Source organism: Pipra filicauda, unplaced genomic scaffold, assembly GCF_003945595.2.
Source record: "Pipra filicauda isolate LSUMZ 115617 unplaced genomic scaffold, ASM394559v2 scaffold107_size2268652_pilon, whole genome shotgun sequence".
Classification (NCBI taxonomy): Eukaryota; Metazoa; Chordata; class Aves; order Passeriformes; family Pipridae; genus Pipra; species Pipra filicauda.
In genome coordinates, this window is record NW_024103518.1 from 693,927 (window position 1) to 716,788 (window position 22,862).

Sequence of the window (22,862 nt, forward strand, 5' to 3'; positions counted from 1 at the left end):
CATTTGTCTTATTCACATATATGTGCGCTACATACTTAACATTAATAAAATTCATAGGTGAAAAAGTAACTGTAAAATGTGAGACTTCCCAAATGTATTCCAGCCCAAGATAAGAGTCCATAGATCTAACTGGTGCCACATCACCAAAACTGATTATGGAAGCTCAGCTTTAGGAGGCAAAGGCTCTCCAAAGAGCTTTCTTGGAATGTTTAGGCATCTAGAATCCAATGCCTACTCTTTCAAAATACACCAAGTTGTCACTTTCTAAAGGGCATCTAAATCCTACTGCAATCAAAGGATTATTTCAGACTTTCTGGGCAACTACAAGTTCAGGTCACATGATTCTCATCTGACTGGCTTGATATTCTATGCTAGCCTTCAGGATACGGTACAAATTCCACATCCAACACAGATGTGGAATTCTGGCCTCAAGAAGTGACAGTCTTCACAAGTGGCTTACCATAAACACAGTTCCACAGGATACCCCATGACATGCACTGTACTTACACGGACCAAAGACTTTACTCAGCGGGCCACAAGTGCAAGCAGAGCGAACAGTAAACTGCCCCAGACAAAAACTGCCCGGAGATGACTCAAACAGCAGGTCAGCTGCTAGCCTGGCAGAGTCTAATGGCAATCTGAGAAACAGCTCTCTGGACATCTGTACTGTGAAAGCACAGAAAGGTCTCATGTATAATTCAGCTTATTTTTTTTCCCCCAATCTAGATTAAAACTGCTACAGATTATTGGCCATAACTGTTGACCACATTAGCAGCACTGTAGTGATGAGTTTCATACTATTTCTTCCCCCTCTCTATTCCTTCCCACCAATCTTCATACGATCTTTATATGTTTGCCCAGTACCAGTGTTTTCGTCTGCTATTTGGGAATTCCTTAGAAATTCCTTGCTTTCTTTGCAGAACTTTTCATCTGGATAACAATTTCAGCATACGTGAACACACGACTCAAAACAGTAAGTATGTATGAACATATCATAAGAGAACTGCTTTCTACCTTCAAGGTTATAAAAGCCCAGTATAGTTTTTGCTCTTTTTTGTACCAAGTCTAGTTTTTGCTCTTTTTGCAGGGCAGAAAAGAAAAAAAAAGGCCTTATCACAAATAGTCCAACAAATCTAAGCAAACAAAAGCAGAAATTGAAGCCTGATCCATCAGAGATCTGGAAGTATCAGTTCACTGCATGCAGGCGAGAGTCTCAGCATATCCTGTAAAAAACTTCATTATTAACTTGCCAGTATCTGTCCAAGTACTTCAAGAAATCACTGTGTAGGAAGCCTTAATGTGCAGCTATGGTAAGGAAACCATACTCTTGAAGTTCACAAATCTGTGGGATCCATGCACAGAAAGTCTTCTCATAAAGAGATTTCTCTTCTAGGGCAAAATTAAGATCATATGATAAGGATAAACAATTAAGGATAGGATAATCAGAAGTTTAAAAGTGCTAACAAGTGAGCCACATTTGTTTTTTGGCAGACTTCATAAATAGTCAGAGGACTGCTTACAGAAAGAATCATGACAAGACATTAAGAAGAAATTGTTACGCAGTATTAGTAGTTATCATACAGACTGTCACACAGAAGTTACAAAACTGAACTGTAGGTCTCTGCCACCTAACACAGAAAGACCAATAAATGTTCTCAGAGGTTTGATATTATCCTGAGTGTCATCAATACTTCATGCAGCAGCAAAATGCAATTTCCAAGCAATTAAAAGTGATGATTTTAAAACTGCTTTTATTAAGTAGAAGTTTAAAACTGAATTTCATCACTTGGTCCTAAGATCTGCCTGAATTAAGGTGCAAACGAACCCATATGCTGAAGTCAACAACACGGATTTTATTTAACCATCAGAGCTAGAGAGACAGAAAGAAATAGAAAAGGGGGGGCAGAGGGAAGAGAGATTGATCGATCAAGCAGAAGACAGTTACCACCTGTGGATTCACTGGCATCCCACTGGTCCTTCTTCACCCTGGGCTTCTCAGTGGTGGGGGTCCCCAAATCATTCTTCTGGGAGCACCGCCCTTATTCAGTCCAAGTGCCAGGTATCCACAGAGGCAATACTCTCATAACTTGGGGTGATCTTTGTCAGACAAGTATTATTATACCACCCTGTGGCTCAAAGATGGTCCTCTGTGGACTTTTCCTTGGTTCACGGGTTATCCACAGGGGTGATGTGCATGTAGTGGATAGCAGAAGACAAGACAGAAGCAGCAGAAGCAATAAGACAAGTAATCATACAGCCCACAATAGCTATCCAATTACACTCATCAACCCAATTCTCGTTAGCCTCTGCCCCCACCCTGTGAGTCCCAAGGATCAGAGTACTGACATCAGCCAGGAGCTGGGGATAACTCCTGGAAGCCAATCTTGGGGTTGGAGTGATTAGCAGTGATTTCTTTCATGTTGGCTCTGCCTTCTTCAATCGATGCTGCTGCATTGTGAATGGTAACACAGTTTTAGTGAGATTTAACATTCCGAATACCCCCTGTTCCTTTAATAACAATGTATCTAATGCCAACTGATTTTGTAAAGCCTTTTTCGACACTTGTTGGACCTGCAGGTTAAGGTCTCAGAAAGCACATCTAGTCCCATTACTGAAGGTATGTTCCTTCAACTAGGCCATCTATGCATAAAAAGTTCTCATGCAAAACACAAAAAAGTTCTCATACAACAGGTTTTCATGCAAACACATTATTCCACTGGGCCCATACTCTATTGCTCTGGGGGACAGAGTAGAGCTCTATTGTGATTTAATCCTGACAAAAAACAAACACTGTGCTTTACTACTGGTCATGACCTTCCTTTAAAATTGCTGCACCCACAACTGAGATGCACATGCAGTACAGAATGTATGTAGTTACCATACTGATTAGCATAAATTAAATAAATGAAGTAAAGATAGAAGCCCTTAGGACACGTAGGAAACCCAACAGAAACCCAATCAGATCTTCAAGTGGGAATACAAATCTCGGAGATCTGGAAAAACCCACCATGGTACTGTCACATAGGGAACAGAAGTGGTATTTTGCAATGTTACGTCTAATGAGCGATAACATTTCGCTCCATAAACGGTTCCAGGAAGAGTTACATGACAGCTAGTATTCCACCCATGTCCCATTTGAGGTCCATGGCTATCCCTCTCTCTGGTCTAGAGAGGGGGACTCAGCCATTTCCCATGTAACATGTTATTTTGTTTTGTCAAGATTATCTAGTTGACTTGTCAATATCTCCTAAAAATTTAGTCAAATCATCATAAATCTAAACCCTTTTGAGGCAAAACTGGGAAGAGTTATACATACTCCCTGATTTGTATGCTTACAAATATGCATAAATCCTTGTACTAACTCCCAGGCTAAATTTGGTTGAATTCTCCAACTTTCAACTATTGAGACAAAGTAAAACATCTGTAAGATAAAAGTAAAAGCTTTTCCCATATTGTTTTATTCCCAGTAAAAAGACAAAATAAGCTTAGCAAAAATCAAACAATACATAAAACCATGTCATATATAATCCTATTAATATTTTGTCTTCCAATAAATTGCTTATGATAAAAGCAATATGATAAAAGCACCAATGAATCACTAGAATTAATAAACTGCAGGCAAGTATGGTGGCAATTAAAACTTCCATCGGTTCCACACAGCTCGATTTCATCTGTTAGCAGGTTCCTATAAAAAGTGAAAATTCGGCCTACTACAGACCAATTATTAAAAAGAAGGAACAACCCACTGAGTGTTAATTCTATTCCTGTGCCTACCACACAAGTAACTAAAAACTTAAAGGGGCCTAGGGGAAAAGTGATTATGGTATCTCCTTGGCTATTTTCTGTGAGCTTTCTCATATAAATTCACTGTCCAGTCCCCCACTCAAACTGGTTAATCTGCTTTCCAGAAGGACTGAGGGGACCACAGTGTTGTAATTCTGAGAGGAGTCGTCCCTAGTGGGTGACTCATGATCTCCAGTGGGGGTGTGCTGGCAGCATTCCTGGTATCATTTCTGGAAAAATAAAACAATACAAGTCTCAGAGCAATTGGTGTGGACAGGTTATCCCTTAGGGGTTCAAGTTGTTTAACAGCTTGGACTTGGTATTTCTCAGGTGGAATCTCAACTTCTATTTCATGAAGCACTTGCCCCACTGCTGTTGTTGCCTTTGTAATAAGTAAGCAATGATAAAATAATTTGCTCGTCAAAATCTGTATATTGTACTTTCTGTATATCATAGCTAATGCTTTGTTGGGACTGGGGAGTTGTAAGCTGCGGAATAGTTAACTGCTGTGTTACTATTGTAAGTTGACTATCCTGCAACTGGTAGTTCCCTAGTTAGCAAAGATAAAGTATTTTACTTTACTGAGCACGTATACTACATCCTGTTTTTCTAAAAATATTGTTTAAGTGTACTCATTAGAAAAGAAGAAGAGAACGAGGATCAGAGAGTCAAGGATAAAGATGATAAAGAAGAGCCAAGGAGAACATCTGGATCATCTGGATACCATTCCCATACTCAGCTCCAAGGACATTGGGCTAATTAAAACTATTGAATGGAAAGTCCCTGGCAATTAAAATGGGCCTATAACAGAACCAACCAGAACGAAGCCCGCGAACTCAAGCCCAATCAAGAGCTAACAAGTGACTATGGGAGGGGAGTTGAAAAAGTATAAAAGTTACTGTTTGCCTCTATTGGGCTTGTGGGTCGTTGGAGAGCAGGGGTCTCTCCAGGCCGCCCAGCGCGCTGATTTGCTTATCTGCACTTTATATAAATCTTACAATAAATTTTGCTGCTATATTTTGATTTGGTTTAACTACCTATAACACCTTCCTACTTTGTCAGGGGGGTCTGATCAGACTTATTTCATGGCCAGAGGGAGCGAGACTGTAGAATTTTGACAAGCTCAGCCTGTGCAATAGTGGTTGAACACCTACACCCCTGTGGGAATCTTTTAAAGGTGTATTACCTCTCTTCCAGGTAAGTGCCAATTCAGTAGCGGTTCAAGATGCAGTATTAGCATTCAATTCCTGTAATAAACTAAACTACAACTGTCTGCTCAGCTCGTGTACCAGCCAGACAGGTGAAAAGGAAGGGGCGTGTGAAACCACCCCAAGCACGCGGGTGCTTGTCTTGTGGCTGTCAAGTTTGCAATACTGGGTACTGCAGCTGTTACTGGAGCCACATCAGCTATAACTTTAGAAATTCCATTTTGTGCTGAAGCAAAAATCTGGCACCGTGATACCCCAGCAATCCTCAAATCAGGGAGTGCAGGTATTGCATGGAGTAAACGCATTGTAGTCCCTGGATTTGTTAGGGTTAGCAGACTTCTACTTCTTACCCAGGAGCCATAAATTAACCTTAGCAGCCTGGTAAATAATACTTGTTCCACCTACTCCAGTGATTTTAACTCCTTGCCATCCAGTTTGCACACCCAGCTTCTCAGCATCCCATTGCATTAACACTGAATGTTACACTGCCACATCTATTAGAAATTTTATTGCTGATGAGAAACAACTGCAACACAAATGCATGGGATGCACTGACAGGATTCCACTTGTTGGATTTCAGTCTCACCTGATTTATGGCCAGACTGATATCTCAGTAGCTGCATATGGCACCATTTTAACCCATAAAATTCTCTCTTATATGCATCCCAAAGCCATGCCTGAAACTTTCCAATAGGATCGTGCTCAGCAGCAAGCAATGGCTCCACCCACAGCCTTTTTTCAAGCTCAGCAACAGGCACTGCCTCTGCCTGAAGCCTCACCATTTTCCTCATTTAGCTAGCAGTTCAATTCTTTCACCAAATCTTGTAAAGATCTTATTTCACTTTCAGATTTCTGAACAGCCAGGACCCCTGTTGTGCTTCTGTAAAGGCAGCACCAAACCAGCACATACAACTGCCTTTCCTGTGCCCGGTTTTAGTTTATGTTCTTTTGTAAGAACTGTAATTTTATCAGCCAACACTTGTGGATCATGCCAATCATTATGTGTCCAGATGACACCGTGAGGAGAAGGATTAGCATTATCCCTTTAATTTCATCAGGAGGGGACAACCCCATTTGACTCACCCTTCAAAAGGTCATTCCTTCAAATGACCTTCAAAGGGTCATTCCTTTTGAATCAGTCATTAGCTCACTGAGGATTAATGTCTTTCTCCCTCTTAACCATCTGAGGGTCAGTCTGACTTTCTCCTAGAGAAAAAAAAACAGCTCCAGGTCACAACAGAAAACACTGCAATAGCTTTGCACTGCATTGATAACTACCATGTCAAAGGGATCCTGCCCACGACAACAATTTAATGTTAAGATCCAATTAGTGAGAGATGCTTTTGCCCAAAATAAGGTGAAAATGAGATCACGTGCCAAAGTCAACAATACAGATTTTATTTAACAATCAATGTGAGGTAGAGAGATAGAAAGAAATAGAAAAGGTAAGAGAATGTGAGAGAGGGTGATCAAGCAGAAGGTACATCAACACCCATGGATCCAGCAGTGTCCCATTGGTCCTTCTTCACCCTGGGCTTCTTGGCAGTGTGCGCCCTTGCATTGCACGGGGGTACCAGCTCTAGAGAATCCAACTTTCGGGTATCCATGGAGGTGTATTCCCATAACTTGACGTGATATTTGTTTGACTGTGATACAGGTACGAGCAGTTGCTTCCTTTCACACAGTTTGCCACAGCAGGAATTTTCGTCTGGATGCATTAACCAGGATGCACTAAACAGACCTCATCTCTGCCAGGCCTGGAAACAGCATCTTCCTGTTGCAAATTCCTCCCTTCTGTGCTTATCTCAAGCTCCCGTTATGGAGATTTATCTTATGGCAAGTTCCTTCTATGGGCCCTGACTGTGCCTGAGACAGGCAACTGTGCTCTTAGTGTCCTTACACTTGGGTTTTATCAGAATCACTTTGTACATTCAAAATTACCTAAAGCTATGACTTCAGACTCTTTTAAGAGAATAAGAGTTGTTAAATGGAAGAGGAGGTAGGAACAAGAACCCCCATAAATGATTTTGATCAAATAGCTGATAAAGAACCTCACTTCACAACACAGATGTTAAAAGCATGAGGCAGTTTTCCATTCATCTTATTTCAGCACATTCTGTACTACTAAGAACACTGTAAATAAAACACAGCCCACAATCAAGTCCTAGATCTGAAGCAGGAACTGCTGTTGCCCAAGCTGTTGAAACTCCAAGATAGCAATGTTAACGTTTTGATTTTACAGTTCTTATTTCAGACCAATACCAAAAAAAAAAATCTGCTCAAAGAGTATGCAAGCTAAACACAAAACAAAGTACCAGTGTACGATACAGTGCATCCTCAAAACAGTCTAAAATATTTAAACCTTATCTAAAAATTACGTTTAATAAAAGATCAAATGTAGAAATAACGAAGTTAAACTCAAGCTTCTGTATACAGACAACTGCTTGATAAGTTAAAGGAGGTTTCTAAATTACTGTTACATTTTTTAAAGACTTGTTCCACAGAACTCGGGGACGTTTTTTTATAAAGCATTATTAACCTTTTTCCTAGTAGGACCTTTTGAATTTGCCATGATGCACTGCTATAAAGTTAAACAAATATTAAAGGCAAAGTTGAGCACTCCTTAAACTTGCTTCACTCTAATCACATAGCTTTCCTTATAAAACCACAATTAATTATTTCCACGTTCATTACAGCTCTGCTCTTCTCACATTTCACAGCATTTTAAGTACATGCATAATAACCAGTTATGAGCTGAGAAAAGCCTTACCAGGCACACAACAAAGATGACTAGTGATACCACATACACACACTGAAGTGCTTCTATTGAGGGTATCAGGTTAAGAAGTCTGTGCCACTGGCAGCACCCAGGCTTGCCTGGCTCTCCCCAAGTTTATCACACTTCGGTTACCCTTCCAGACTGGCAAAGCCCCTTCACCTGTCAAAACCACTTGCCACTCTATCATAGTTTCTAAAGCTATCTGCCACTCTGAAATACTGAACTAAAGCAAGCCAAGAATTCTTATTTTAAAAAAAACCAACTTAGAAATACCTTACTTCTCAAGCACTCCCTTACATTCTTTTTGCGTTATCCCACTCCCTGACTTCAGCCTTCAGTTTTCCTTGCATTTACATAAACCATTTTACCATTGCTTTAAAGAAAAAGTCCTTCAGTCATTTGACTGTGACTAATTCAGTAAGCTGCTCAACCTTTTTTTACATAGTTCCTCATACCAGTAGTCTTGGGACCACTGCAGAGTTTCATTCTGTCCTAGGCCGTCTGCAAAACTAACCACAATACACGCTCCTCTGTGGTTTCTGGTTTCTCACTGAGGGCTACTTGTCGCAAACAAAACTTCTAGCCACCACCTCCAAAAAACTCTGCCCTTCAGTCGGCATCAAAAACCATCTAAAAAAAGCATAAAGCAGACTGCAGAACACAAGCTAAGCAAGTCTCAGTGGTCGTCTTCAGCAGCACAACAAACACACCACCGAATTACAGCTGCAATCCTATCCAGCCCACACAACGCTGCACACAAAGAACATGGGCCTGAGAGGTGGGACTGTGAGGAACTCATGACATTCAAGAGGGCCACGTAAGTGCAGGGTGTTGCACCTGGGCCAGGGCAATCTCAAGCACAAACACAGGCTAGGCAGAGAACGCACTGAAGAGCAGCCCTGCAGAGAAGGACTTGTGTGTGTTGGTGGATGAGAAGTAGCTCAACGTGACTCAGTAACATGCACTTGCAGGCAAAAACACCAACTGCGTCCTGGGCTGCACCAAAAGCAGAGTGGCCAGCAGGTCAAGGGAGGAGATACTGCCTCTTTAGTCCACCCTCGTGAGACCCCCGTGGTGTCAGGCCCCCAGCACGTGAAAGACATTGACCTGTTGGAACGGGTCCAGAGGAGGGACACAAGGCTGATGGCATGGCTGGAGCACCTCTCCTACAAGGCTAAGTTGAGAAGAGGTGGAGTTGTGCAGCCTGGAAAAGAGGCTTTGGGACAACCTCACAGCAGCCTTCCAGTACCTGAAGGAGACCTACAAGGCTGCAGAAGGACTTTTTACAAGGCATGTAGTGACAGGAAATGGGGGAATGGCTTCCAAGTGAAAGACAGTAGGTTTAGATTAGGCATTAGGAAGAAATTATTTACTGGTTTATCAGAACTCCTCAGAACATCATGGAACAAGTCATACCTACACAAGCATCTTCTATAGCTGAAAAAACTAATCTTCCTAACAAAAACAAGCTCTCAGTGCATACCTAAAGTTTATTACTTACAAATATAGCTTCAGTAAGTTAAATTATGATGTTTGCATCTGAAGGAGGTTAGCTGACTGACAAAAATAATGTCTTTTCTGATACAATTCCCTCAGGGTACTTCACTGTACTTAAGGAAAAAACCTTCTGTTCTAAGAGATTGCAGATTTTGTCTCAAGTTACAGATCCTTATGGAGCAAAAGTACAGTGATTTTTTTAAAACCACAATGAATAAGTGAAGTAACAACAAATTTCCAGACAGACAATCCCATATACACAAGCACCTATAAACTCACCACATTTTACCAGTATACCTTGATGCCTCAGATCTTTTTTTTTATTTTTAACTTTTATAGATTTTAGAAGCAGATGTGTAGTGAATGTAGGTTTTAATGTAGTTGTATTATAGCTCTCACCCTGCAGTATAATGTTTACACACACCCAAACCTACTCCCCCATTTCATACCAATCCCTCTAAAATTCCCTTAGCGTGTTTAGTCTTCTTTTCAAGGTAGAATTGTAGAAAAACACCCTAAGGCCTGGACCAGAAGATATCACACAGACACAGTGACCTTCAAGCCCAGAACTTTGGAGGGACTCCAAGGACTGTACACGCTGTGAAGAAGATGAAGATGAGTAAGAAAGGGTCCCACACGCCCCCAGACCCAATTCCTGAAGGGGCACGTTGGGGGCAGAACGGGGCACAACCGGGGGTGGACAAATTGGATTGGTTGGACCTTATTATAAAATCATAGAACCCCTGTCTGAGGGCCCCGTGATGTGTATTCCCCTAGGTTTACACACTCACTGAAGGACCTGCTCTCTTTATCTTATCTCATACACTAAATTAGCCTGGAGTCTTTTTCTCCCAGGTCTTTTAGGCAACACCTCAATACCTGCATCATCAACACAGACAAATATTAACCCAATCATCTTCAAAAGCAAAAATTTCTCCATTTTGCCTTCACAAGCTTTTAATAGCAGTGATTGAGTGGACACCTCTCAACCCTCAGGGAAGCACGTATAAACTCACCCCATGCTTCAGTAAAACCTGTGAACATTTAACTGTCCACCGCTCCACAATGATCTTTTGACTTGCAGCCTTTTTTAACTACCAGAAGTCACTAGACTGAAAACACAAACACAATTGTACTTAGTTTTGTGTTGAATATAACCATCAAATTATTACAGCTCTCTGAACTCAGGAACTGGTATAGCATCTCTAACACCTGCATGTCCATAATACACTGAGCAATCCTTGCAGTAACACTGGAAGTGCAGATGCACAGAACTGACCCCCATTCTGCTACTGAATAAGCAAACCAGAGGCAGGCTAAAAAGATGGACAAAGAAGGACAAAGTGGATGACTTCACTTTCATCATAAGGTGCACTTTAATCATGCTTTGTCTATTTTTCATCTTTGTTTTCCATATAAAAGGCAGCAAGAAGTTTCTCTAGTGAAACTAATGGAACATTCAGTCCAGTATTGCTGTGTGGGAATTAGCCCACCTCTGTCCAGAGGTTTTAATCAATCTTCCCTTGCTGAACAGACATTTGCACCTGCAAGAGACGATCATCTCTGCTGATCCAGCTCAACAGTTCACAGATCAAGGCTTCTCCCATTATTTGGGTCTTTGAATCAACTGGAAACAGTTTGGGAACATCTGACCAAAACTTTCTTCATTATATTTAATTATATGCTGCTCTATATTATCCTGGAATTCTTCAGAGGAAGAAAAAGGGCCAGAAAATGTCTAAGAGAACCGACATGTGCTAAATGAGCTTACAACAGCTTCATTAAATAAAAACCAAAAAAACCCAAAAAACCCACCAAAACCAATGTGCTTGTCAACATCAAATTTTAAGTTCCACATTAATCCATGTAGTGGTTTTTAAACAAAAAATTTTCTAGTTGATTTTCTTTCTAATGGCTAAAATTTTATCTACACACATAAGTCACTGTTTGGTAGAGCAAAACTAATTTTGAAAAGAAGAAAATAAATTTGCCCACTATTGCAATATTATGCACACCTTAGTATTAAAACAATAAAGACGCATATAATACAGTTTTAAAGACTCGTTTTAGAACTCTAGTCTACTCTTCTCTCAAGCAGCACAGATATGCACAATCTCTTTTACTAATGAATGATTTGCCTGTGCTAACAGAAGACAGGGTTCAATTTCAGTATTATTTTGCCCTTCTACTATGGAATCATCATGAACAGTTACACGAATTTAGCTGAACGTCTTAAAAACCAGTTATTATATACTTAGTAACAAATATTTAATTTCTTTTCACTATACTGCAACAATTCTTCTTGTGACTTTATACATACTATACCAGCACTCTAAAGTACAATGATTTTTTTTTAAAGCATCCCCTTAACAGGCAATGCAAAAATACTTACTGACTTAACCTTGTGTATGTTCTTACTGACTGATCATTTAATACTTACATGGCACTCCACGTTTAAATAAATCTTACAAGACAAGACTTTTATAAAAATCTGAAGAAGAGATGACTTACTCAAAAAGTCATGATAACCTTCCTTGCATCACTTTATCCAAAGGTAAATTTTAACCCACTCGTAATTGTTCAGTCTCCTGCAAATTAGACAAGAACCTGCACAGACACCATGGTAACAAGTTGTCACAGGTTGCTGCAATTGGCTGAAGTCACATGTTTTTGCATCATGGCAAATATAGACCAGGTGAGCCTCTCAGCAGATCCTCAGAGGACTGAACACCTCTCCTACAAGGCCAGGTAGGGAAGAACTGGGGTTGTTCAGCCTGGAAAAGAGAAGGCTTTGGGATAACCTTACAGCAGCCTTCCAGTACCCAAAGGGGACCTACAAGGCTGCAGAAGGACTTTTCACCAAGGTGTGAAGTGACAGGACAAGGGGGAATGGCTTCCAAGTGAAAGTGGGTAGGTTTAGATTAGATATTGGCAGGAAATTCTCTACTCTGAAGGTGGTGAGGCACTGGAACAGACTGCCCAGAGAAGTTGAGGATACCCCACCCCTGGAAATGTTCAAGGTCAGGCTGGAGGCTTTGAACAACTTCGTTGAGTGGAAGGTGTCCCTGCCCATGGCTGAGGGGTTGAAACTAGATCATCCTCATGATCCCTTCCAATCCAAATCACTCTATAATTCTGCAACTTTCCTTACTGATAAGTAGCTATCTCCCCCTGAACACAAAAAATATATGCACAAAAATAATAGCTGTCCAGGATATGACAGCAGCACCTTAATACTGTACAATCACTATGCTTTCTACCACTCTGTGGTAAATGCAAGTCAACTTCTAAGTCTTATAACGGAATTATTTTTTTCTTACTCATGCTCTTACAGATGGAGTTGACCCAAATAATTTATAAAAACTTTAAGCAAGTTTACTCAATTTGGTTTGCTAACATTTACAAAGTCAAGTCTCTGGAAACTAGAGAGGGAAATGTGTATTTGAAAAAGTCCAGCATTTCCCTGTTGTGTGTTTAAGTGTCTACTCATTGTGCATACTTAGGTCAGCCTTTCTTTGAAGACTAGCTTTAATTTCTATTGTGTTAGTCAAAGAAGCAGTGTTCCAAAGACAAAAGGATCACTAAAACATTCTGGAAGAGCAAGCCTAGGGCAAACATACCTAACCCTGCTGTTAGAAGGCAATGGAGTGGTAAGTTATTGCACTTAGCTAAGTCTGTTAGGTTCACTGATCACAGCAAATCAAACTCCTGGGTCTACATTTCTTTTGGAGGCTGGCTGATCTTTCTAAGTGTCATTTTAAGCGTACAACAACCAGTTCTCCACAATCCAGTAGTACTGAGTACACTGCCAAGATGCCACTGCAATGCTACACTGAAATGGGGCCTAATAAAAATATTTTCCTGAGCCAAACTTAAGAATTTGTGACGGTTTTGCAAGACCAAGAATTTTGATGATATACTATTATTCTTGCCAGTTATGTCCAATTTCTGCAGCTCTTGACATAATCACTATTTGTCTTGAAGATGAGCTGTGGCAGTCCACCAGTTTGGATTAGAGGGCCAGAACACACCAAGTGTGTGTGAAAGTAAGCCAAGTAATTAATGTATCCATACTTAAAACTTGTGCTCCAGCAACCACCTGCAAGTTTTAAAAGCAAACATACATTCAAAATTCTTCTTAGGACAAGGTATTGATTATTCACAGCACTGATTAGAAAGTCAAAATTTAATTGTTATGAACCCCAAAATAAGTAACCAATAAGGTTATTGACAAATAAGTAGTAACAATTCAGTTAAAAAAAAAAAAAAAACAAAACAAAACAAAAACAAAAGGCAGGGCCACAAAATACTTAAAAGGGACGAGGTTAGAAAATGCAGTTACCCACATAAGCTCTACACACCACAAAAACTATGACAAGATGTACTATGAGTCAATTTTTTCATGGATTTGAGACACATGTACTTTCCCATAATCAACATCACAGTAGGTACAATCATAACAGTGTTTAATGAATTAGAGATATTAACTTGGGTCTCCACTGTACACAAACACTGACTGACTATACTCTGATAAAAATGTAGTTCTCTTATTTCTTAAATCAGCTGGGAGTAGGAGGAGGAATTAGAGTGAAATTATTGGTAAGCTAAGGCTTCCTCTAGTCACAACAAAATAGACAATTCTGCTAGGAATTACTGCAATGAAGGAGCAAACAATACCATTCTGGCAAACTGAAGCATGATCACACTGATAAATACTAAGTTCATACTCAAAGCAGAGAAATTTCTAACTACACACCTGGTTTTAAGAAAAGCTTATAAACGGCATCAGACAATTCCAATCACTACAGTTTTTCATCCTGTCTTTGCAACGAACAGAGGAAAAAAACCCCAACAAAACTGCAAAAAGGATTCAGGGAAAGTGATCTCTTGCCTTTAGTCTGCAGTTTGAAAAAGGTGAGCAGCCAGTTACAAAGGTGAGCAGCCAGTTACTGAGTTTCTTATCCATTTCCTTCACCTTCAACCGTTTCAGCTTATATTAAATCAGCTCTCAAATGCATTCACATAACTGTTTACACTGGAAACGCAAATCACTAAAGTGAAAACACCTGCTGTTAAGAATGGCAGGTCTCTTGACATGGCTACGAGCTAATAACTCAAACTCAGTTTTTTCCAGATCAACTGCAGAATATTCACTCAATGTCTACAATGTTAATACAAATCTTAACCTAAAGAGATTATCACCTTTAAATGGTCAATAGCTGCAATAGATGTCAAAATTGTAATCTGCAGCAACACCAAGGCACTGAAAACAAACTTCAGCATTGTATTATGTGCTCTAGCTACTGCTAACTACACTGGTTTTTATAAAGATGGAGGGTCAGTGAAAGAATACTACTTCAAACCAAAAAATGTTTCTTTAAAAGAACCGTATAGCTGTAGAGAAATTACATCAGATATTTGCACTATTATTAATTTAGATACTGCAGTCAACACTGAAATCACCAGCAAGAACAACCATCGCTTATTATTAAACTGCCAATCATACATTTTTCAATAAGATGAGAACAACCAGCATTGTGACATTACATGGTATTTTTTGCTTGTGTACAGGTCTTTCAGAGTTTTGGTGGAACACACAAATGTCCTGCTTAAAGCGTGTGTGTGTGTGTGTGTGTGTGTGTGTTGGGGACGAGAAAGAAAAGAAAACGGTGAGAGGAAAAAAATAAGCTCTGAAACCAGTGACTCTCCCTAAAAGCAGTGGAGACATCAGAACAGACCAGTCCTCACGCTGCTGGTGCTTTTTAAAAAGCACAGAAGAAAACCACACAAAATATTAATTCTGAAGCTAGTATGGTTCTGCATAGTCATTAAACTAATGAGAATGACGAATTGCTTCAAGTTGCTCTGAGAAGTTATTTACTGCGAAAAAATGGACTTTAACACAACATCTGCATGCGTTTGAGTATATGAAAACTTTTGCTCAGAAACAGCTGCCTTAAAACACTGTATTCCTCTTGTTCTGTAGTTGCAGAAAGGTGACAAAAATGATGGCAAGAAGGAAGTCAGAACAGCTTTCAGAGTGAGGACTACCTCGAATAACTTGTTTTCTACCATGCCTTGCTTGATCCACAGTAAATATGTTTTCCTTTCTTCAACTCTGGTCATAAGCTCTATTCAAAAACACTGCTTTGGAATTACTCCACTGTGCATGCAGCACAAATGGAAATGAAATGAGTAAGTAAATTAATCATTATAGGACTTCAGAGCTAGAACTTGCAGCAACAGGTAGAGATAGTCTTTTTTTTTGGCTTCGTAATCTTATTTTCTCTCCAGAAAGCTTTGTATTTCACCTGAACTAGATTCACCAACAAATATTTAACTGTATTTCCTGAGATTCTGCATCAGCCTAGGCATAGGTAATAACACCAACAATCCTCCCAGAAAACCCATACCCCTTTTCCCTTTTGGAAATGCACATACTTATTTGCAGAGAGGACTAAGTTGTCCTCTGGTGCTCCAAACAAGGTTGAGTCTATTTAACTGAGCAGCACAACAGGGGAGAAATGGAAATTTGCAAAGGGAAAAAATGTGGTACCTTCCAGCAAACAGGATCGCAGAAGGCAGGATATCCTTCCCCATAAAAGCAGGTGAGGCCTTTGAGAAGCCTGTCCCACAGATAAGCAGAGCACACACAGGAACAACTGTGCCTCCGCCTTTTATGCCGATGCCTGCTTCTTAATTGCACCCACCCAAATATAAAGTCTTCTAGAAATGTGGTTAGAGGCGTAAGTACGACTGAAAACGAAGATATTTATTCACAACATCACTTTTCCTGCTTCAATTAAAGTACACATAAGAGGAAATAAAAAAAAAACCCTGCCTCAAACGAATCCATGCAAATTATGTTCTACAATCCTCTAGCCTAAAACTACCTGTAATGCAATGCCTACTGCACCCCGGTTAGCCACCAAGATTACCACATTTGAACACATACTTTCCATCCACTGTTATGGCTGCTAATACAGCCACATATTCCTAGTGACATGAAGCAACATTAATCTGTCTCATCTATCTCCATACAAGCCACTGGGGTGTACACACAGGTGTAAATGAAGGCAGGAGTGAAATATCAAACCCCAACTTGAACAGGCAGGAAAGTCTGTTTGCCCTCTCTTATCTTGTGCCTGGCACCTAATTTAAGTATGCTTTACTGACAAAATGGAGGTGCAGAACACAGAGATGTACTTTACCTGAGATCTGTGCCTGCAGTCCAGGGACTAAAAAGAGATTTCTATGCTTATTCACTCCTCCCTTCAGTAGTAGAGAGAGATGGCCCAGAGGCCAGCCATAAGAGCATCCAACAATCTGTGGTTTCCAAGAATATAAAAAATCTGCATATTCCTTAACCTTAAAAGCACTTAGGGTGAGACTCCTATGAAGTAGCATGAAAGGCAGAATCTACCATTAAGCTACTTTTGAACATATTCTTGTCAGAGGTTTTGGCCTATCACACCTCACAAAATCTCATCATCACAACATTTCATCTGTAGTTTCCTGAATAGCAAAACAACCACTAAAGAATTTGTGGGTCATCTTTCACCATTAAAACAAAGAATTTCTGAGGGGGATTAGTGCAGAAAAAAGTCATTACATCCATTTAACAAAGCTCTCTGCAACTGGAAAGTTTTGAGAAAGAAGTAAATTGATCTCTAACATGTTTGCCCCCATTGTGTTTTCACTGTGATGTTCAGATCATTGTCTAAAACATACATGGTTATGAGACAGGACAGGAAAGCAATTGTCCAGAATGAGACACAGCTAACTCTCTTTCAACTATAGTTATATGGTTGAGTTACACAACCTACACATTTGAAGCATTATTTTTATTATTTTTTATCATTCCTAAAAAATTTAATAAAAAGACAGCCTAATCTGCAGACACTTTTACAGTGCACAGTTAAGACCAGAAATAAGTCACAGATATGCAGAAGAACAGGCAGGATACTTCCCAGTCCATGCTAAGTACTTAACCTTTGCCTACCAGAAGAAGCCTAGGCACTACACCGAATTTCAGCAAACAATACATTTGTCAAGGCATTTTGAAAAGTTTATCAATAAAACTTTGCAGAATTGTCACCGGGGAACTATTCTAGAATTTGCCTTCTCCTACGCAACTCAGCTCACAAAACATTATATCTGAATGCTGGAAATTTCCTTATTTAAAAATCTCAAAAGAAACCACAAGATAATGCACTGAACTTAAGCTGCCTTGGTTCCACACACTAGGAAAGAATTTTGCAAGTGAAACTAATACTAAATTAGTTTTGTGGGGTTTATAAGCTCTATAGTCTTACCAAAAAGACTACAAAAACCTACTTGCAAGAGATTACAGTAACACTTATTCCGCAAGCAGATCTCAAAAAAATAATCAAAAAATATTTCAAAACATCCCAACCATCTTGCAATAACTGCAACATTTAAATATGGTTAGGTAATAGTTAGGACTAGTAGTCACTACAGGTAATCACAGCTATTTCTATACATTTCAGCGTTTTGTGGAACCCTTACAATAGTGAAGTCTCCAAGTCGGTCAGTCATTCAAGACCTCACACAGCATAGATTTACAGCAGTTTCACAACATACATTACAGGAAAGAAACAGAAGAATGCAACCAGGATTTGCAGAACCAGACTCCACAACCTGGTAGTCAAATCCATTCACCTCCTGAATTCTGTATGACATCAGCAAACTCACATGTTACACTGCAACAGAAAATTAATTGCAACCACCACATGTTGAAAGCAGTTAGTTCCAATTAAATTATTTCACCACTGTTTGACGTGGATCAGTGATGAGGCCCCTTTGCCTTTACAGTCAGCTGTTCATAGATAAATACACATCAGTTACCTGCACTGTTTCAAGGATCTCAATAGGTATTCATGTCTTAGAGACAGGGGTGAAAGCAGTCCACACATTTATACAAGAGAAGCTACATTCTCCATTCTTTTAAGGCATGTGGGATGTAGACATCCAGATAACACCTGGATAGCAAGTGGGACATTTTGATATAAAGAAGTACTCATTACAAAAACCCATGTGAAGAAAGATCAGCATTTGCCTTCAGATCATAAAACGACTGAACTCTGAATGTGGTAAGAGAAGGAAAATGAGAAAAACAGCAAAAGAAAAAAATTTTCTCATACTCATCATGAGAAACAAGCTATCTAAGCATACAACAGGAAATAACTTTCTCTCTTTTAGTTCAGCTTCAATGAACAGCTTCCGAAAATGGTTTTTAAACCTCTTTGTTGAATCAGTTTTAGGCACAAACAAAAACATGTTCTCATGCCACACCATCAAGATGTCAAGTTTGATATTTCTATTATCTGGGGAAAGAAAGGAAAGGAGGTAAGCAAAACCAAAATGGAAGCATAAGAAGTTTACAGCAACAGGCTTCATTCTCAGAAAAAAATTTAAAACCGGTGTTTTGCTTCAGTAAATAGAATCCTACTAAAAATCTTTCATTTGTCAAACGTTAAGCAAATCATGCATTACATTAAAACGCACTCTAAAACAGCTCTTGCGTCAGCTAGATGTTTACAGCTCTGAAAATGTCAAAGAGTGCAGCCCGGCAATAGATAGCAAGGAAAGATACAGGGTAAGAAGTCAATGGAATACCTGGAAAAAATACAAAGAAAGTACTGAAGAGTAAGATCAATTACAAGTGTTTATTACCTTTAGGACTGTATCTTTTAAATGATAATTTTGTAAATACTTAGAACTAGACTGAGTCATTATATACTTGATAGAAGATGCTTTGAAAAGCATGCCTTCTTAAAAGAGATTAGTTGATTTCTAGCTTCTTCCAGCAAGCTGATCGCTGCAACTGCTTTTCTTGCAGTCTTCTTTTTCCTCAGTCCCATTTGCCAATACTTAAAAGTAAACAGTTTTTGAAAAGAAGATTTTACTAGTATCAGGTTTTTTAATTTGGTTAAACATAGCCTAGCATTACTCACAATGGCAAAAACAGTGGAGTGTCTTCACTTAGGCACAAAGATTTGGCAAGTTCTTCAACCATATGTGCTCCTCATGCGCCCACAATATTGATTTTTGACTAAATCAACACAAACAAGACAGAAAGAAAGATCTCCTAGGTGTCACAAAGAACGCAACGGCAACCTAAAGATGCTATAGAAGCTGATGAAGTAGAGCCAAATTTTACAGAATAAAATTCACTTATAGCAAAAAAACTACAACATACAAGAGTTAAACATGACTACTTTTAAATGATCAATTATTTAAACAGATGTGTTGCGGATGGCCTATTTTTATTTTGTTTATTTTGCTCTTCGGCCTAAGAATTGGTTTAAGTAAGGCCTATAGCGAGGGAGGAGCTGAATACTTCAGTACATTTCACATTTTCAGTAAGAGAGCAACAATTTCAAAATGTGGTGGCTATCATAATGAATGGCTAATTAACTACAAGTGGTAAGCTACTCTGGTAGCTTTACCAATACTGCCTTCAGGCTGCAAAATGTAAAAAGAAAAAAAAGACCATAATGGACTGTTACAGGAATCTACCGAGGTTACAGACTTCTGCTCGGACTTTTCCATCTAGGAGTAGCACAGTTGGCTCAGGGCCCATGACGTAGATACACATTCCAAAACGATCCTGTAACTTGGATGACACCTCTTAAGTTTTACGTTGTTTTAAACTCTCTACATATTATTTCCTCCTCATCTCTGGTTAATCAATGTTTGTTAATGGGGATGGAAAAAGCAGCGGAAAGAAGTATTAATATATTATATTTAATTCCTATATTGCAGTATTCATTTCTCAGTAAAAGCTGTGTGACTATGTCATATCAGTGCTTCTGCACTAGAAGTTTCTAAAGCAAAGCAGACAAAGACGACATAGTTAGGACATTTACCACTTTCAGGCATGGCTATCCATGTGTATATGATTCAACAAAGACCATGTCTTTAAATATAATCTTTGAAAAGTGGAACGTTTACTATGAATTACAGTAACATGTCTAGAAAGCAATATAAAGCATCACTGTCTTTTCACCTCTAGCATTCACCCTTAGGTTGCAATCTAGAAATAAAACTGTTTAATGGCAGATCACTTTAGATATGCTCAAACCAGTTTCAAATGTTGTTTTGGTTCCACGTCACAAGAAGCAAAAAAAAAAAAAAAAAAAAAAAAAAACCAACCAAAAACCAACCAAACCAGATTTATCAAAACCAGAAGGGGGTGCTCTGAAGAACTGAGGTGGGGGGTACTGAAAGGAGCATTTGCCTTGCACTAGTAGAGAGGTCAACAGCACAGTCTTGTTTTAGTTTGGGAGCTCACTTAAGTTCAGGATGCCATGCCTTTTTTACAACCAAAAAAAAAAAAAAAAGGAAAAAGAAAAAAACAAACAAACAAACAAAAACAAACTGAAAAGCAGGCCTGTTCCTTTTAGCATAAAGGAAATGCTTCGGTTTGTGCTATTGTCATCACAAGGGCAAATTAATCTATGACAGAAAATTAGCAACACAAAGACCTGGCAAGTGTTAATTCCAGTTTTGTATCCCATAATTTGCAAGCTGTTCAAGATACTGACAAGGAGGTATAGGGAACGCAAAGAAATCCAAAAAGCCCATGCTACGGGTTTTACCTACACAATGCCTATTCTGACATAACTAGTTCAGGTCTTTTTAATGTGACTGTGCCGAGTTGATCCCTTATAGCGAACTATGTCCCGAAATGAAAGAAACGGCCCTAGATCATTCTGCAAGTGTAACACAGTATTTCATCTCTGCCAGCACTCTGGTGCATCAACCTCCCCCCACCCAAAACGAGAAAAAGATACGCACGTTCCAATCGAGCCTCTCTCAGCAGGGCTCACCCAGTTCCCCCCTTCCTTCCCTCCCTTCCTCCCTCGCCCCAGGCCTTGCCAGCTTCCCAAATCACCGCTGATTTTAGGCTTCACTCTGCTGTAAACGGCAAAACGAAAGGAGAAAGCTTCCAAAGCGAGGATCCTTACCCTTGAAATCCCGCCATGCGCGCAAATGAGGAGGGTGAATTGTTTTTCCTCCTTTTTTTTTTTTTTTTTTGGATGTGCGATGAGGGGGGAGGGGGGGAAGAAACAAAAGCCTGCACGGAGGAGCGGCTAAGCGGCGGAGACTGAGGGAGAAGGCGGAGACCCTGCTGGAGGAGCAGGGCGAGCGTCAGCCATGTTGTGTGTGTGTGCGTGTGAGTGTTGGTCCAGTATTTACAAACCTGCAGCTGCAGCAGCGTTTGGAGCCTGGGAGAGAGAGAGAGACGGGAACGCGGGGAGGGAGAAGGAAGGGAGGGAGGGAGGAAAGGAGCGAGGGAGGAGGGGAAAGCGGCACGGCAGACAAAGGATGGCAGCAGCGCAGGGCGAGCGGGGCGCGCACACCCTCCCGCGGCTCCGCTCCCCCGCCGCCCGCACGGCCCCTCGTCCCGCGTTCCCGCCTCCACCTCCCCCGGGGGCCGCTTATCCGCCGGCAGCCCCTGGCGGGCCCCAGCCCCGGCCCGCACACAATAGCTCCGCAGCGGGGAAAGGGGGAGGGCAGCGCTCCCCTCGGGGTGAATGCGACGCGGGGCCGTGCCGGGGGAGGGCGGCAGAGCCCCGGAGCCCAGAAAGGCGGGGGGGTTGCCAGGCAGCCGGGGCGCTTGCGGGGGAAGGGAGGGCACAGACGGCAACGCCAGACCGGGGCCCCCGCGGCCCCGATGCCGCCCGCGGCTTCCGGGCGGGGAGGGCGGGGGATGAACGATGGGAGCCCCGGGAGAGGAGAGGCGAGGCGCGGCCGGGCTGGGAGCGCCGGTCCCCCCACAGCGACTCCCTCCGGCTCTGCCCGGTACTGGGCCGGGCCAGGCCAAGGGCGGCGCGACGGGCTGCGCTCCCCCCGTCCCCTCCCTCGCCCCGCTCGCTCACCTGCCGGCGGGGCGGGCGCCCGGGGGGTGCGGGCGCTGCCGCTCGGCCCCTGCCCGGCCGGGGGCCGCTCAGCTCCTCGGCGGCGGCAGCGGCGGCGCGCGCGGCCGCTCCCCTCGCCTCGCTCGTCCCCCTCCGCCGCCGCTGCCTCCTGCTCGCCTCTGCCACATTTGGATCCCCCTCTCCCTACGCGAGCTCCGACGCCAGGATAGAGGCCTCCTCACCTTCCTGCCAAATAGTGAGCCGCCCGCATCTCGCCGTCACCCTCCGCCCCCGCGCGGCCCCCCCCCCCCCCCACCCTCCCGCCGCCGCGCAGGCGCACTGCGCCGCCCCGACTGCGGCGAGCGCCGAGCGGCCCCGCCCCCGCCGGGCCCGCGGGGGCCGTGCCCGCCGCCGCCTGAGGCGTCCTGCCGTCCGCACCTCGGAACGGCGCCCGGGGGGGCTGCTGGTGGTGTTTGCACAGAGTCGCGGAGTCACGGAATATCCCGAGTTAAAGGGACCCACGAGTGTCACCGCCAATCGGGAACAAAACGCCTTAGGGCCAGTGTACACGAAGGAGCGGGCGTTGCTTTATCGCAGCTGCCGGCGCACGGTGGGATGGCTCCGCCCGGCCTGCGTGCCGGGCTGAAGGTGATGCACTCGTGAAGTCACCGGAGACTGCGCAGTTCAGCCGAGAGGGTCTGTTGGGGG

The 22,862-nt window shown here is 41.8% G+C and overlaps 1 protein-coding gene across 5 annotated transcripts in view; it reads right to left on the reverse strand.

Moving 5' to 3' along the window:
* SPIN1 (spindlin 1) overlaps positions 1-22,660 on the reverse strand; it is a 46,884-nt gene extending 24,224 nt beyond the window's left edge. Inside the window, exon 1 of one of the 5 annotated variants that reach the window (XM_027742583.2) lies at positions 22,593-22,660. The gene's annotated coding sequence lies outside the window, so the exon portion shown is untranslated. The other 4 variants (XM_027742578.2, XM_027742581.1, XM_027742582.2 and 1 more) reach the window with 4 other exon arrangements.
* Between the last annotated feature and the right edge of the window lie 202 nt (positions 22,661-22,862).